Source organism: Notamacropus eugenii, chromosome 4 (genome assembly GCF_028372415.1).
Source record: "Notamacropus eugenii isolate mMacEug1 chromosome 4, mMacEug1.pri_v2, whole genome shotgun sequence".
NCBI classification, from domain to species: Eukaryota; Metazoa; Chordata; class Mammalia; order Diprotodontia; family Macropodidae; genus Notamacropus; species Notamacropus eugenii.
In genome coordinates this window covers 53602794-53619727 of record NC_092875.1, presented here as the reverse complement: position 1 = coordinate 53619727, position 16934 = coordinate 53602794, and the positions used below count along the sequence as shown (strand labels likewise).

The 16934-nt window shown below is 43.2% G+C and overlaps 1 long non-coding RNA gene across 5 annotated transcripts in view; it reads left to right on the top strand.

Annotated features, from left to right (window-relative positions):
• Positions 1–16204, top strand: part of LOC140499509 (uncharacterized) — a 130026-nt gene extending 113822 nt beyond the window's left edge. For all 5 annotated transcript variants that reach the window (XR_011965472.1, XR_011965470.1, XR_011965474.1 and 2 more), the window contains 2 exons: positions 5996–6154; positions 6764–16204. This is a non-coding gene — a long non-coding RNA (uncharacterized lncRNA). The remainder of the gene's footprint in view (positions 1–5995; positions 6155–6763) is intronic.
• Positions 16205–16934: the final 730 nt, after the last annotated feature.

Sequence of the window (16934 nt, the reverse complement as noted above, 5' to 3'; positions counted from 1 at the left end):
CCCATACCTGATCCCTGGGTACATCAACCAAAGAGACCCTTCTCACACCCTATTCTTCTGTTGGCCTCTTTCTTCCTGGAAGGAAACTCATACATCATGGCCACACTGACATCCACACAGAGGATTCTCTAGCAATTCCCAAACCTTCCTTCCTGAGAACTCTCCCATTGTTCTTCTCATCTTCTAGTTAAGCACAATAAAACACTCGTGGAAATGCATAATAGGGGTACCCTTTTACCTGAGGTGCTAGAGAATGTTGCTGCAGTTGATGAGGTGCCTCGGGGGTGACAGGTTCTCACAGGTCCTGAGGAGAAATCATGGAGAATAGAAAGCACTGATAAAGTCAAAGTGTGGACAATTTTCTAGTGGATGTGGGGGCAAAGTGATTAGCTGGATGAGTCACAGAACCCCTTGGAGAGGACTCAAAGCAGGGTAGGATGGTGCTCAGTGGCCACAGGAAGAAAGAGAATTTAGTGAAATGGCTGCTACTGACAAAACATGTCAGGCTCTGTGCTTCCTGGCTAGAATGCCCCAGGCTTTCAATTTCTTTAGGTTTTGCATGGGAGACACAGGATCAGTTCAAAGAACTATGGAAATACTTTTTGATTTGGTGCTAAATCAACTGACAAAAAGTCAAGTCTGCCTTTTGTGTGTGTTTGTGTGTATGTGGGTATGAGGTGAGGGCTTAGAAATATGTAACATAGCACGGTTACCCTCTACCACCCAAGTCCTTAAACCCAGTCTCAGATATTGGTGTGCCCCCCTCTTTGGAAGGTGAGCACATAAGGCTGAAATCAAGATTCCTTTTCAAAATCATATTCTCTCCTCAGCTTGCCTGTGGAACCCAGGGGACATTTTCCAGGACTCTAATGTTGCCCAATTTGTACCTGTGAATGTTCCACACCCTGAGAGCTCCTTGAAAGTTGGAATAGATGAAACAGTTGGTGTACCGCTAGCTACAAAAACATAAATGAAAAACAGAAGAACAACAAAAACACAAAGAAAAAGAAAAATTAAAAGATGAAGAAGAAGAAGGATAACAAGAAGAAGAGGAAGAAGAAGAAAGGGAAAGAGGAGGAGGAGGAGATGTTGAAAATTGACAGAGACCATTATGGCCAAGCAATCTGTAGGGTGTCCCAATATTAATGAGGTCATCACTTCAATTTTCCACATGGAGGGATTGCCTCCTAAGTGTTGGACAAAAGGCTGAATCAATGAATGTGGACAGACACTTCAGGTTGACTTACCTGCCTGGGTTCTCACAGGAGGAGTCTGAATAAGAACAATGGCTACAGCACCCTGCTGCTGACACTATACAAGGGACACCATCGTGAGTTCACCTTTACAGAATCTTTCTTCAAGAGCTGAGCTCCACTGTGAATTCCCCTAAGCATTCCAAGGGGATGCCTTGCTAAATAATTGCTGTACTGTCTCGGACAGAGGGCCAAGAATTCCGGGCAATACAACAATATTTCTGGATTGTGAAGGTGCATAAGGAGCTAGAGTCCATTTACTTCTCCCTCTGGGACATTTCCTACATAGATTCTCAGTTCTAGAAAAGCCTTCAGAGTGCTTCGAACGTTCTACTGAAGTATTCTTATCATCTTGGGTTTTCAAAATGATTTTTAGTGATGGGAAGTTTGCTATGTATCAAGGCAGTCCTTTGGGGGTGGGGGTGGGGTGGGAGGGGTATAGAACTCCTTTCTAAAGACATCAGAGTTGACTAAAGTGAAAGGGAACACAGGACTCAAAGTTGATTTGGATAACAAAACACAGTTGAAGACTTGGCTGGGGTGGCATTCATGATAATCTGAAAAGGCAAATAAGATAGAATGAAGGGAAGTAGATCAAAAAAGAAGACAAAGGAAATTAGATGAACTTCAGGATGAGATGAAGAGCTATCATCATGATTGCATTTGTGCCAAAACATAGCAGACAAGAGGAATCACATTCCTAAGTTCCAATGAATGAAGAGACTTTGAATTAAACCATTTTCAGATGGGAAAATGGAGAAAATGGACATTGGATAGAGGCACTGCCTTTGCTGCTTGCCCACCCTGAACCTTAGACAGGAAGGGAAGGTAAGAGTTTGAGTGCACTTCTCATCCCCTTAAGGGAGGAGAGTAGTATTCTTGTGGGCACTTCCTTACTGTGCCATGAAGATCCGTCATGAAGGTAGAGGTAAGAATGGACCGTAAAGCTTTCGGGACTTAGATGGAGCAAAGAGAGCCCTGATTCATTTCACTGTTATGTTCTGGCCTGCATTACCATAGCAGAAGCCCAAGCCACCTACGGAGTAACCCAGTGATCTCTCAGCTCATAAAAGATCCCTTCAGCACAACAGTTACCACATGAAAGTCTTCTTTCATTCATTGTGGTCCAAGCTTCCTGCAGAAGAACTCTTCCAACTCCATTTCCAGGAACATGCCATCCAGGCTTAGCATGAACTAACGCCTACTGCTTGCTGAGGCACTGCATTCTACTGTCTTTCTTTCTTTTTTTTGATGTTTTATTTACATTTATTTATTTATTTATTGAACTTTTAACATTCATTTTCACAAAATTTTGGGTTCCACATTTTCTCCCCTTTTGTCCCCTCCCCCACCCCAAAACAATATAGGCCAAATCTGTGTAGTTTTGCAAATGACTTCCACAATACTCGTGTTGTATAAGACTAACTATTTCCCTCCATCCTATCCTGTCCCCCATTACTTCTATTCTCTCTTTTGATCCTGTCCCTCCCCATGAGTGTCGACCTCAAATTGCTCCCTCCTCCCCATGCCCTCCCTTCCATCATCCCCCCCACCCTGCTTATCCCCTTATCCCCAACTTTCCTGTATTGTAAGATAGGTTTTCATACCAAAATGAGTGTGCATTTTATTCCTTCCTTTAGTGGAATGTGATGAGAGTAAACTCCATGTTTTTCTCTCACCTCCCCTCTTTATCCCTCCACTAATACATTTTTTGCTTGCCTCTTTTATGAGAGATAATTTGCCCCATTCCATTTCTCCCTTTCTCCTCCCAATATATTTCTCTCTCACTGCTTGATTTCATTTTTTTTAAGATATGATCCCATCCTTTTCAATTCACTCCATGCACTCTGTCTCTATGTGTGTGTGTGTGTGCACGTGCATGTGTGTGTGTGTAATCCCACCCAGTACCTAGATACTGAATAGTTTCAAGAGTTACAAATATTGTCTTTCCATTAAGGAAAGTAAACAGTTCATCTTTCTTAAGTCTCTATGGCTTCTCTTCGCTGTTCACCTTTTCATGGTTCTCTTCATTCTTGTGTTTGAAAGTCAAATTTTCTTTTCAGCTCTGGTCTTTTCATCAAGAATGCTTGAAAGGCCTCTATTTCATTGAAAGACCAATTTTCCCCCTGAAATATTGTACTCAGTTTTGCTGGGTAGGTGATTCTTGGTTTTAGTCCTAGTTCCTTTGACTTCTGGAATATCCTATTCCACACCCTTCAATCCCTTAATGTTGAAGTTGCTAGATCTTGTGTTATCCTGATTGCATTTCCACAATACTTGAATTGTTTCTTTGTAGCTGCTTGCAATATCTTCTTCTTGACCTGGGAACTCTGAAATTTGGCCACAGTGTTCCTCAGAGTTTCTCTTTTTGAATCTCTTTCAGGCAGTGTTCTGTGGATTCCTTGAATACTTATTTTGCCCTCTGGTTCTAGAATCTCAGGGCAGTTTTCCTTGATAATTTCATGAAAGATGATGTCTAGGGTCTTTTTTGGATCATGGCTTTCAGGTAGGCCCATAATTTTCAAATTGTCTCTCCTGGATCTATTTTCCAGGTCAGTTGTTTTTCCAATGAGATATTTCCCATTATCTTCCATTTTTTCATTCTTTTGGTTTTGTTTTGTGATTTCTTGGTTTCTCATAAAGTCATTAGCCTCCATCTGTTCCATTCTAATTTTGAAAGAACGATTTTCTTCAGTGAGCTTTTGAATCTCCTTTTCCATTTGGCTAATTCTGCTTTTGAAAGCATTCTTCTCCTCATTGGCTTCTTGAACCTCCTTTGCCAATTGAGTTAGCCTATTTTTCAAGGTGTTATTTTCTTCAGCATTTTTTTGGGTCTCCTTTAGCAGGGTGTTTAATTCTTTTTCATGCTTTGCTTGCATGTCTCTCATTTCTCTTCCCAGTTTTTCCTCCACCTCTCTAACTTGATTTTCAAAATCCTTTTTGAGCTCTTCCATGGCCTGAGCCCATTGAGTGGGCTGGGATATAGAAGCCTTGACTTCTGTGTCTTTCCCTGATGGTAAGCATTATTCTTCCTCATCAGAAAGAAAGGGAGGAAATACTTGTTCACCAAGAAAGTAGCCTTCTATAGTCTTATTTTTTTCCCTTTTCTGGGCATTTTCCCAGCCAGTGACTTGACTTCTGAGTTTTCTTTCCACCCCCACTTTGCCTCCAGATCCTCCCAGCCAGCACTTGGGGTCTGAGATTCAAATGCTGCTTCCCAGCCTCAGGGCTTCGGTGGGGGCGGGGCTGCTATTCAGTGTGAGATTAAGTTCAGTTGCTCAAGTGGGGGCAGGGCTACCTCACGGGGCTCAGTTCCCTCAGGGTGTTTATGGGGAGACCTTCGACAATGAATCTGAGCTCCTGCCTGCTTGGGGAGCCAAGGTCTGCTGCTGCCTCCACTGCTGCCTCCTGAGGGGGCCTAAGTTATGGGGGCACCCCAGTCCCCCCTCGGCAAGCCTAGAAGACCCTCTCACCAACCTTTGGGGCCTGTGGGTGGAGGAACCCGTGCAGCCACTGGAGATTCTGTCCCTGAAGCCTGCTCGGATCCGCTCCTCTCGGTGCCAGTCCACCAAGGCAGGGCTGGGCTCGGCTCCAGGTCCGCAGCATGACAGACCTTTTGCGAGAGGTTTTCAGGCTCTCTGGAACAGAAATCTCATCTGCTGCGTTGTTCTGTGTCTTCTGCTGCTCCAGAATTTGTTGGGAGGTCTTTTTTACAGATATTTGATGGGCTGTGGGTTTGGAGCTAGCGTATGTGTGTCTTTCTACTCCGCCATCTTGGCTCCACCCCTTTGTTCCTGCATTCTACTTTCAGTGGTGTAATTCATGGAAAATACTCCCTTAATGTGAATCTAAATATAGTGCCCAACAACTATCATTCAAATTTCTCATTCTGCTCACTGACGTCAAGGAGAAGGATGTGCTGTGCAATAACCCTAGAGGCCTTGTAATATTTGAAGATAATCATTAAAGCCCCTTCTATTTGTAGTAAATAAACACAGTTCCTTCCAACAATCCTTTTATGAAGCAGCTTTCAGTTCACATAAGGGCCATTTGTTTTCCCTATATTTTCCATCTCAAGCCTGTTTCCTCAGAATACAACAGAGCATGCTCAATGAGGGCTGATCAGGCAAGGGCCTGTGATTAATCATTTTTGTTCTTCCCCTTTACAAGGTCTAGATTGACCTGCATGGGGACTAAGTATATTTTTCCATAAGACTTTGGATTAGGTTGAGATTTCAGACTCCTAAACTCTTAAACACTTCACAATAGGAATTCTTTCTAGTCATGTCCCAATCATGCTCTGGTTATCAAATTCATTTTCTAATTCTGTATTTGTATTTTAACCTTAGGTTTCTTAAATATCAAGTTCTGAGACAGGATATACCTTTCTATACTTTATAGAATTTGAATTCTGCCTAACATTGCTAATCACCTGACCCTCCTGGATTCCTGTCCTTTGTAGCTTTGCTTCCATTTATGGCTGAATTCAATTGATTCCTAAAATTTTGCATAACACAGGAACATGAACAGAGCTCAGGAGCAGGAAACAATTTAAATAATTTCGACCATGAAAAAGAAAGGTTAAGTTAACCAGGGGAGTAGGCATGGGATTCAGGGGAAAGTCTGGGCATCAGGGACCTCATTTAAAAGTGATTTTCCTAGTGGGAGTAAATGACATGAAGTGTCCTGCCACCAGATGCTAAAATCATAAGATGCTAAGATGTACTATCTCTCTTTCTCAGGACAAATGTAAGGAAATCCCTGCAGTGAATGGATCAAAGACTGAAGCAAATCATACCTGTCGACTCTTCTGATGATACATCAAGGTTGCCTGATACTTCCCCTGAAGAGAAATACCAAAGAAGAAAGCTGTGGGTCAAATGTCCATGTTACCACGACAGGTATAGACTGTAAACCACAGGGACAATGGACACATTTTATCTAGCCCAGTGTGATGATGAGTGGGAACTTAATTAGGAGATTGAGGGGGACATGATTCTGAAACTCAGGGTCCTTTACCCAAAGTGACAGCAGGAGTTAGAGTACATGAGCTAGAAATTTCCTACCCTCAGATGCTAAGATCTTCTATTTTAAGATCCTAAGATACTGCGTAATCTCCCATCTCTCAGTCTTAGACAAATGTAAACAAAAACTTGTCAGAGAATGTCTAAAAGGTGGAAGTAGACCTTACTTGTGCATATTACTGATGAACCTAGCAGGTTGGTTGTTCCTGGATCTGACAGGCAATATCATGATTGCAAACTATTGACCAGATGTCTTTGTGACAAGGAGGTGTATGGAATAATAGAGAGAGGAAACATGGATTTCTGTTGGCATGGCCACTGAGTTAACTGGTGAGGACTGAATTATGAGATTGAGAGGGACAGAAGTCTGGGTCTCAGTGTCCTCATCTCAAAAAGGTGTTTCTAGTTGAAGTAGATGAGAAGAAGTGTCCTGCCACCAGATGCTAAAATCATAAGATGCTAAGATGTACTATCTCTCTTTCTCAGGGCAAATGTAAGGAAATCTTTGCAGGGAATGGATCAGAGATGGAAGCTGCTCATACCTGTTGACTATTCTGTTGACACTACACGGTTGGCTGTTACTTCACCTGAAAGGAAATAGTATGGAAGAAATCTGTGGGTCAAATATCCATATGACAAGAAAGGGTGTACACCATAAACCCCAGGGTCAAGGCATAGATGTTGTCTGGCCAAGTGAGTCAACTGCTGGGGACTGAATTATGAGTCTGGGCCTCTGTGTTCACAACTCAATACAATGGTTTAAGTTGGATTAAAGGACAGGAAGTGTCCTGCCATGAGATCCTAAAATCCCAAGATGCTAAGATAACCTACCTCTCACTCTCATGTCGAAAACCTAGCAAAACTTTCTATGGAACCAGAGTACTCAAGTCAAAATGACAGCAGAATTTCAAAGAGATGACTGAAAACTGTTCTGCCATGAGATCCTAAGATGTCCAGTCTTTGAAACCAAATATCCTAAAATCTCCTATCCATCAGTGTTATACAGAAATATAAACAAAACCTTGGAAAGAATGGATCGAAACTGGAAGCAGTCCTTACCGATGGAAATTCGTGATTCACGTGGAGATGGGCTGGTTGTTACTGGAACTGAAGGGAAATACCATAAGTCATAACTTTGTACCATGTGACAACAAGGGGGTATGAACTGTAAGACTCAGGGACAATGGACTCCATTGGGCTTGACAACTGAATCAGCTGATCAGAACCAAATTTGGAGATTGAGGGGTCATGACTCTGGGCCTCAGTGTCTTCAACTCAGTAGGATGACAGGAGTTAGACTACATGACCTGGGAATTTCCTGCCTGGTCATCCTAAGATCTCCTATCTTCGGATCATAACATCCAGAACTCTACCTTTCAGTCTCATGGCCAAATGTAAGCCAAACCTTCCCAAGAAGAGATCAGAGATGGAAGCAGATCTTACCTTCGGACATTCCAGCCAGATGGAAACTTGGTCTAATTCTCACTGGAAATGAAGCAAAATTTCATGAATGAAAACTATTGATCAAATGTTCATGGGACAAGGAAGAGTGTGGACTGTATGACACAGGGAAAATGGACTCCATTTGGCTTTACCAGTGAGTCAACCAGTGAGGCCTAAATGATGAGAAGGACGGAGACATGGTACTTCCCTCTCTCTCTCCTGCCCTTGGTCCATCCTTTCTTTCCCAGGTCCCTATTAGAACAGGGTGGACAAGTAGTGTTCTCTCTTTGTTCCCAGGATAAAAATAGTCACAGCAGCACAAGAAGGAGTAGAGGTGCATGCTATAGTTGTTCCCTATGGAGAGAGAGAGAACAGCCATATATGGAAAGACTAGAAGAGTTTGAGAAAAGATTATGGAGAAACATCAAAGACAGCAACAGAAGCTAAAGGACTTGCAACAGTATGAGTCATCACTCAAGAGAGAGGATTTCACAGAGTTCCCAGGTCAAAAGTCCATCTGCCTATCTAGGGCTTGGTTCTCTAGGGCCTCTCTCAACATATCATAGGAAAGTATTTTCAGTAAGACACGTGCCATCCAGGCAAAATTGGATCCTCATAAGCACAGAAAACTGCTTTGACAAAGGAGAGCTTAATAGGAGTGGGACCAAGCATGAAGATCAGGCAACTGCATGTACTCACCATTGATGGACAAGCTCTTTAAACTGAGCTTCAAGGGCCCCAGCCTTCTGCTGTTCTTGATGTTCTTCTTCATGTGTTTATAGACTTGTCTGGAATCCAGGATCTCACCAGTGGGGCTTTTCTCATAGTAACAAATCACATTAATGGCTGTGCCTTTCTTCACACACCTGAGAAAGGACACCCTGGTAATGACTGGCAAATATCAGGCTTACCATAGGCATGCCAATTTAGCTGCAGTGAGAAAGGACCATAGATGCTTTCCAAAGTAATTTCAGGGTTTTTTGAGAATAAGTATTTCTTGAAAAATTTTTGAAACTATCATTTGATGGATTGAAGGAGCTGAGGGGAGAGTATAGACCTTTCTTCAGGAATTCAGGTCAGCATCTTCCCTACAAAATATCGACTCATAATGTTGCCTGGAAAATTAGATGATGTGCCCAGGTGCACACAATCAGTCTACAATCAGTCTCTGTCAGAGAGGTGACCTAAAGACAGATTTCTTGACTCCTGAGGCCTACTCTCTAAGCCACTGCAACAAGCAACCTCTGGAAACGTCATATTCAACATCAACACAACCAAAGAAAAATGTACTGCAACTATTGACCTTTCAACAAAGTCTTTTCAACATCAAACACAACTTTTCACTCACTTCCTCTAAAGAGTTCCATTCAACATCACTTCTTCATTGATTCTCTTTCTGTGGTCTTCTTTTGGTAGGTGTATTTAGTGTGAGATTGATTTTGCTGATCTTGCTGGGGTTTTTTGTACTTTGCATTCTTTTATGAAGTTGGTACAATATGTCTTTTTAGCTAAGTGGTATACATAATTAGAATGCCAAGCATGGGTATCAGGAAAACCTGAGTTCATATCAGCTTCAAACATTAATCAGCTGTGTTGTCCTGGGCAAGTCATTTGACCTCTGCCTGACTGTGTTTCATCAGCTGTAAAACAGAGATCATCAGAGCACCTCCCTGCCAGAATTGTTTTGCAGTTTCAATGAGATAATATTTGTAAAACACTGAGCACACACAACGCCGAGCACATGGTAGGTACTTCATAAATGTCCTCTCCCTTTCCCTCCCCAATTCAGAGAATCACAGTATTGAGAGTTGGAGAATTCCGTGGTCAGCTAGTCTATCCCGTACCTAAAAGGAATAACATCACTTGAATTCATCAAGGCAACCAAAGTGTTCTCTTCTCCCATCTCTGCTTCTCTTGGGAAGGAATTTCCTGTGAGTCATTTTGTTCCATCATTTCTACTCCAAAAATCATCTCCCTTGACAGAGCAAACAACTCATCCAAGAAGATAAGCTTTGGATGCTTCCTCTTTCTGTTCTCACTTACCATCATCACATCCATCCCCAATTAGCAAGTCTATCCCATGATCCTCTACTTTCCACAGCACAACGTTTACAAAACATCTCCTTCTGTTTTCCTTAGCTTCCTACTCAACCTCCAACTCACTAGAAGCATTTACACTCAATACACTAATTTTGCAAGAATCTGCTCCTATGATTGTCTTTCTGTTCCCTCCCCTTTTGAACATATTCAAATACTCAAGTATTTTGTACATATCTTCTTTTTTAAAATCCAAGCTAGTTGGTTAGCTCCTTGTGTATCCACTTCAGGGTCTTTGAACAATTCCAATTTGGCTATCTCATTGGAATTGGATCACATTCTAACTCTTCAGAAGTTCATTTATGAGAGTTTCTTGTTCTTCCTCATCTAATGGAGGTCTGAGAACTGGATGGCACACTGAACTTTGTAGTGCAAGGGGACAAGCATTTCCTGTCAGTCTTGGATGCAATTTGGACTGTTGAAATCTTTGAGCTGTCAGGAGGGCTTGAGACCAGGAGTTCAAGAGGGAATGGATGTGGGACCGAGGAAGGGAATGGAAAGACAAAGGGAAAGAGAGGAAGAGATGGAGGGGATAGGAGGAACGAGACAGGAAAGGGCAAGAGGGAAGGAAGGGAGGGGAAGGGGCAAAAGGGAGAGAGAGAAGAATGGGGGAGGAGAAAGGAGAGAGAGAAGGACATTGCAAGAAAAAGTAGAAGAATGATGTCCTTAGCCTTCTGCAGAGCTTCCTCGGCTCAGACTGAGAAAAATGGCAACCTAGGAGTAGTAGGCAAACCAAAATTATGGAAATGAAAGGGGATCTGAGCTGTGTCAGAGAAGGAAAAGCTCAAGGCAGGCCATTGAGTCCCCCTAGGGATCACAAGACAGAGGATTCTAACTGAAAGCTACAAGGTGTGAGAGCAGTTTTTCAAAGTTCTACTCTCTCCCTCTCAGCCTGTCTGTTGAATTCTTTCACCTAAGTGTTTTCTGTGGCTTCACTTTCTCGCAGATGTCAAGAGACCAGGCTTTAATGGGAAATAGAGAAAAATGTAATTAGAGCAGAGTCAAACCTCTGAAGGTATGGAATTTCCTACATAGGGTGGGATCTAAGCTATAGAAATTAATTGGAACTAATGACATTTTTCTTAATTGGAAGACTGAACAATGAACCCAGTCCTTATGAGCATGTGCCATGTGATTGGCTGATGTATTATTCATGTGCATTTGGGAGCATGTGTAGACGTCCCAAGCTTGTCTTTGGGTGAGCTAAGGTCAAAAAGCCTCCTCCCACCTGTGTGTACTATTGCCCTCTGGAAACACAGCAGATCCAAGATGGAACGTGGTATGTCTTCCCTTCCCCCTGCCCCCTCCACAAGCCTGTCTTCTCTTCCAGACTTCCTGATTCCTGTTAAAGGCACCACTGTCTTTTCAATCACCAGCTTTGAAACCTCATAGTCACCCTTATTTTGTCCGTCTATCTCAACTAAAACAACCAGTCAATAGGCTATTCCACTTCCTTCAACATCTTTCACATTTTCTCACTCAAAGAGTCTCATCAGCAACCCTCACCTAGATGCTTCTAATAACCCCTGATTCTTCTCCTTGCTGGCAGTCCCTCCATCCCTCCAATTCATCACTCTCTCTCCCTCTGGCCAATCCATATTTCACTCAGTTGCCAAAATAAACACCCCAAGACACATCTCTCACTATGTCATTCTCTTGCCCACAAACTTCTAGTGGCTCCCTATTGCTTCTAATGTGAAAGAAAATTCCTTAGTCAGACCTTGAAAATTCTTTTCAATCCGGTTTCAGTTCCTCATTCCACTCTGATCTTTTTTATAGTGCTCACTTGGCATTCTAACCAGAGTGCCCTATTAGCTATCCCTTGAATTGAGATTTGGCATAATGCTTTGCCTTCAGATATCTCTCATACCAACAATGAACTTCCTCCTCAACATGTCTCCTGGCATTCTTAGTCTTCCTTTCAAAGAAGCCAGCTCACATGGCACCTATGGAAAATCTTCCCTGATTCCTCCCATGTCACTGTCCTCCCTCTCTATCTCCCTCTGTCTATCTCTGTCTCTCTCTCTCTCTCTCCCTCTCTGTGTCTGTCTCTGCCTCTCACTGTCTCTCTGTCTATCTCTCTCTGTCTCTCTCTCCTCAGATCACCACACCTTTCTCTGTGTACACATTGCATCCCTGTAGCTCCAACAGAAGGTAAATTCGTGGAGGTCATGTACTCCTTTGTCTTTATATTATCTACCTATTAGTGCACGTGGAACGTGCTGGGTAGTAACTCAATGCTTCTCCAAAAAAAGGGTGGTTAAATAACCCTGGTAGTTGCTGTTGTAAGGCCTGTACTCTTCCTGCCTTTGTGGATAAGAAGTGACTTCGGGCCAGCCAAAAGAACTTCCTTCAGACATCATCTGGCTCCCTGACAACCTGGGACCATCTCTCTCAGTGTCCTTACCTCAAAGAGGTGAGATTACACCCAATGTACGTACACAAACCACAAATCATTTTGAGTAAGGGATCTAGATGAAAACTAAGGGAGAGAATGAGTGAACCTCTGAACAGATGTGGACTGAAGTCCCAAACAGGAGGAATGTAGGAAAGGAAGGGATGAATCTCACCAGACTTTGCAGCAGGTTTTCAAGTGCTTTGAACTTTGGGCCACCTGGCTGTTTCATCTTGCCCACAAAGTATATGTTTTTGATGGTGAATTCCATCATGAAGTAGTCCATGAGGCTGCTGGCTGCTTTGGGGGAAGGACAGAAACGCTCATGGTTGAGCCTTGGGTACACAGACTTATAAAATTCTAAATTTATTCCAGGAATGGACCTTCTAATCCCCTCAATTGACAAGTGAGGAAACAGGGAGGATTCAGTGAAGTGTCCAAGGTCCCTTACCTAAACACCCCTGGTAGTTGGTGCTGTAAGGCTTGTACTCTTCCTGCCTTTGTGGATAAGAAGTGACATCGGGCCAATCAAAAGAACTGCCTCCAGACATCATCTGGCTCCCTGACAATCTGGGACCATCTCTCTCAGTGGGCTTACCTCAGCGAGGTGAGATTGCATCCCATGTAGTTACAGAAACCACAACTCATTTTAAGTAAGGGATCTAGATGAAAACTAAGGGAGGGAATGAGTGAACCTCTGAACAGATGTGAACTGAAGTTCCAAACAGGAGGAAGGTAGGCCAGGAAGTGATGAACCTCACCAGACTTTGTAGCAGGTTTTCAGCTGCTTTGAAATTTGGGCCACCTGACTGTTTCATCTTGCCCACAAAGTATATGTTTTTGATGGTGAATTCCATCATGAAGTACTCCATGAGGCTGCTGGCTGCTTTGAGGGAAGGAGAGAAACACTCATGGTTGAGCCTTGGGTACACAGACTTATAAGATTCTAGATTTAGACCAGGAATGGACCTTCTAATCCCCTCAATTGACAAGTGAGGAAACAGGGAGGATTCAGTGAAGTGTCCAAGCTCCCTTACCTAAACAACCCTGGTAGTTGGTGTTGTAAGGCTTGTACTCTTCCTGCCTTTGTCGATAAGAAGTGACATCGGGCCAATCAAAAGAACTGCCTCCAGACATCATCTGGCTCCCTGACAACCTGGGACCATCTGTCTCAGTGTCCTCACCTCAGCGAGGTGAGATTGTATCCCATGTAGTTACCAGAACCACAACTCATTTTAAGTAAGGGATCTAGATGAAAACTAAGGGAGAGAATGAGTGAACCTCTGAACAGATGTGGACTGAAGTCCCAAACAGGAGGAAGGCAGGCCAGGAAGTGATGAATCTCACCAGACTTTGTAGCAGGTGTTCAGCTGCTTTGAAATTTGGGCCATCTGGCTGTTTCATCTTGCCCACAAAGTATATGTTTTTGATGGTGAATTCCATCATGAAGTACTCCATGAGGCTGCTGGCTGCTTTGAGGGAAGGAGAGAAACGCTCATGGTTGAGCCTTGGGTACACAGACTTAAAAGATTCTAGATTTAGACCAGGAATGGACCTTCTAATCCCCTCAGTTGACAAGTGAGGAAACAGAGAGGATTCAGTGAAGTGTCCAAGCTCCCTTACCTAAACACCCCTGGTAGTTGGTGTTGTAAGGCCTGTACTCTTCCTGCCTTTGTGGATAAGAAGTGACATCGGGCCAATCAAAAGAACTGCCTCCAGACATCATCTGGCTCCCTGACAACCTGGGACCATCTGTCTCAGTGTCCTCACCTCAGCGAGGTGAGATTGTATCCCATGTAGTTACCAGAACCACAACTCATATGGGTAAGGGATCTAGATGAAAACTAAGGGAGAGAATGAGTGAACCTCTGAATAGATGTGGACTGAAGTCCCAAACAGGAGGAAGGCAGGCCAGGAAGTGATGAATCTCACCAGACTTTGTAGGAGGTTGTCAGCTGCTTTGAACTTCTCAGAATCTGGTTGTTTCCTCTTGCCCACAGAATACATATTTTTAATGATTACCTCCATTGTGAAATTCTCCATCAGGCTGATGACTGCTTTGGGGGAAGGACCGAAACCCTCATGGTTGAGCCTTGGGTACACCATCTTATAAGATTCTAGATTTAGACCAGGAATGAACCTTCTAATCCCCTCAATTGACAAGTGAGGAAACAGGGAGAATTCAGTGAAGTGTCTAAGGTTCCTTACCTAGTGTCTCAGGTGAGATTTGAACCTAAGTCTTCCTGACTTTTAGAAAAATGCCCTTTTCACTGTAACATTCTGCTATCCATCAACTCACCAAGATATAATGAACTGAAATTGATCAGTCCTTTAATGGAAGGAGAACTGACCATAGTGGCTCCAATTATGCATCTGTGATAGGACCTCTCATTCCCCCTTCCCCTCCCCTGCACCACCACCACCTTTCTCTCCAACTCCCATCTCCTCCACTTACAGTTAACTTTCTAAAGAAACTCTTCAATTAAGACTACACAAGAGACAGGGCAGAGACATAGGTGATTGGTACCTGAACAATCGGGTGTACAGATTGAGTAGAAATTTTTTGTCACTCTGCACAAGACAGGAGCTGAAACGTGAGAAATATCAGGAATGAAAACTACCTTGGATAAGCTATATAAATGGAGAAAGGGACTCTGTTTGGCTAGGTTATTAAACATTCCCATGTAAATTGAGGGTTAAAATGCAGAGAGACCAGAAGCTGTCCTTTGGCTCCCTCTGTCCCTTTTCTTGGCAGATTATGGGCTAAAATAGGATGCAGAGGAGGAATCACTGCTGTCCCATGCCAGATCATGGGTGAATAGAGAAATCAAGTCACTGAATACTCACTGCTCGATGCTGGGGTGGAGGACTGATGAGTGATGATTGCAATTTAGAGAAAAATACAGACAGAGATTCTGAGTTAGGTGGCCCCTACGTTCCTTGGGTGCCCTGCTTCTCTGGTGTTTTTACATTCCATGGGGGAGAGGATAAGGAAGGGGAATTTGGGGCAGACTATTTCTTGAAAAGTGACAATATCAAGGATATATCCCAAGGGCCATGTCCTAAGTGGGGCTACTCCAAAGACCCTGGGCAGGTGAAAGTTGTGCTTGATGCTCTGATGTCAGTTAACCCTGTCTGCTTCAGTTCCTCATCTTAAAAACGAGCTGGAGAAGGAAACTGTGAAGCACTCTTGACCAAGACAACCCCAAATGGGGTCATGAACAGTAAGACACCCCTGAAAAATGACTCAATAGCAACACTAGTATGCTCTCAGATATGATGAGCAGGATGATTTCAAAAATATCTGGGAAAACTAAGAAGTGATGCCAAGTGAAGTGAGGAGAACCAGTACAACACTATCCACAGGAACACCAATACTGAAATGATGATCAGTTGTGAAAAATCTTACCTACTTTAAAAAATAAACTCAGACAAGATTGCTGCAAAGGATCCATGATGAAACCCATCATCTGCCTGCTAGGAGAGAACTCATGAACTTTGAGAGTATATTGAGGCACACTTTTTTTCTTGCTTTTTCTGCAACATGGATAATGCAGAATGTGCTTTCCATGATTTCATCATGTATAATATGTATCATATTGCTTGCCCTTTCAATGGTTTCAGACAGGATGAAAGGAGGAAGAGGATTTGGAACTCAAAATTTAAGAATGAATATTAAAAAAGTATTTTTGGATCCCCAGATTGGTAAGTTGAAACTCATAAGAGAGCCTGAAGAATGTTGTCCCTATATGTAGTTTTTGTAAAGCCCCAGATATTACTGATCTACTGTCCTGACCCTGACCGTGTCCCCCAAAGTGGTCCCACCAGAGGAACTAGATTAGGAAGTAAAAGAAGTAAACTAAAAGTGTTCTCATGGGAATAACCTTGCTTGCTTGAATGTTCTCATGGGAATAATCCTGCTTGCTTGCCTGTCAAAGACTACATCAACCTTGACCCTCAGATTAATAAATGAAAAGCTCTTCTTCACACTCCCAGCCTGGTCCGTGTCTTTTCTTCTTCCACCATCTCTCAGCATTCACAACTGGCAGCCCCCACAGCAGGTCCACTGCACTTGGGTGTCTATCCCTGGTGCTGTTGCAGTGATTTCAGGTAGCTTTGTAGAAACAGAGGCAGCTGAGCTAGGGACTACTCTCCAGTGATTCAGTTGGCAGAGTGCTTGGTTAGGGCTGGGTCAGGGGTAGTGTCCTGGGGCTTTCTAATGGAGGGGATAAGATAAGGCTTCTATGCCTGAGAGAGTGCCCATGGAAGCCTGAGTCTCTCTTAATATTGAGGTCAGAGTAAACACTGTTACAGACTGCTTCACAGGCTTTAGCTGTAGTAAGAGACAATACAGATTGTGTGCCACTCTCCTGCAATATTTGAGGGATCCCTAGACTTTGAGTCTCAGATGGGACAGCCTGGTTCACCCTAGCCAGACTTGTACCTGACAAAAGATGCCATGGTCATTGTGGCTCACCTGGATGGAGAGCTTTTCTTTCTGGGAATCTCAATCACTGAACTTGCTAAAATCACTCCTGAGAAATTACCAGGAGAAACTGAAGGTCTCATTTCAGTTTTGGTGCAGAGTCTTGGAGGAACCCAAGGAACTAGAGATATCTCTAGTCGTCTTTAGACAAATATTGGTCTCTAGGACTAAGGTGGTTAGGGGCAGCTCTAAGGTTTTCTCTATGTCTATCTGTGGAATAACATTAGCCTTTTTCT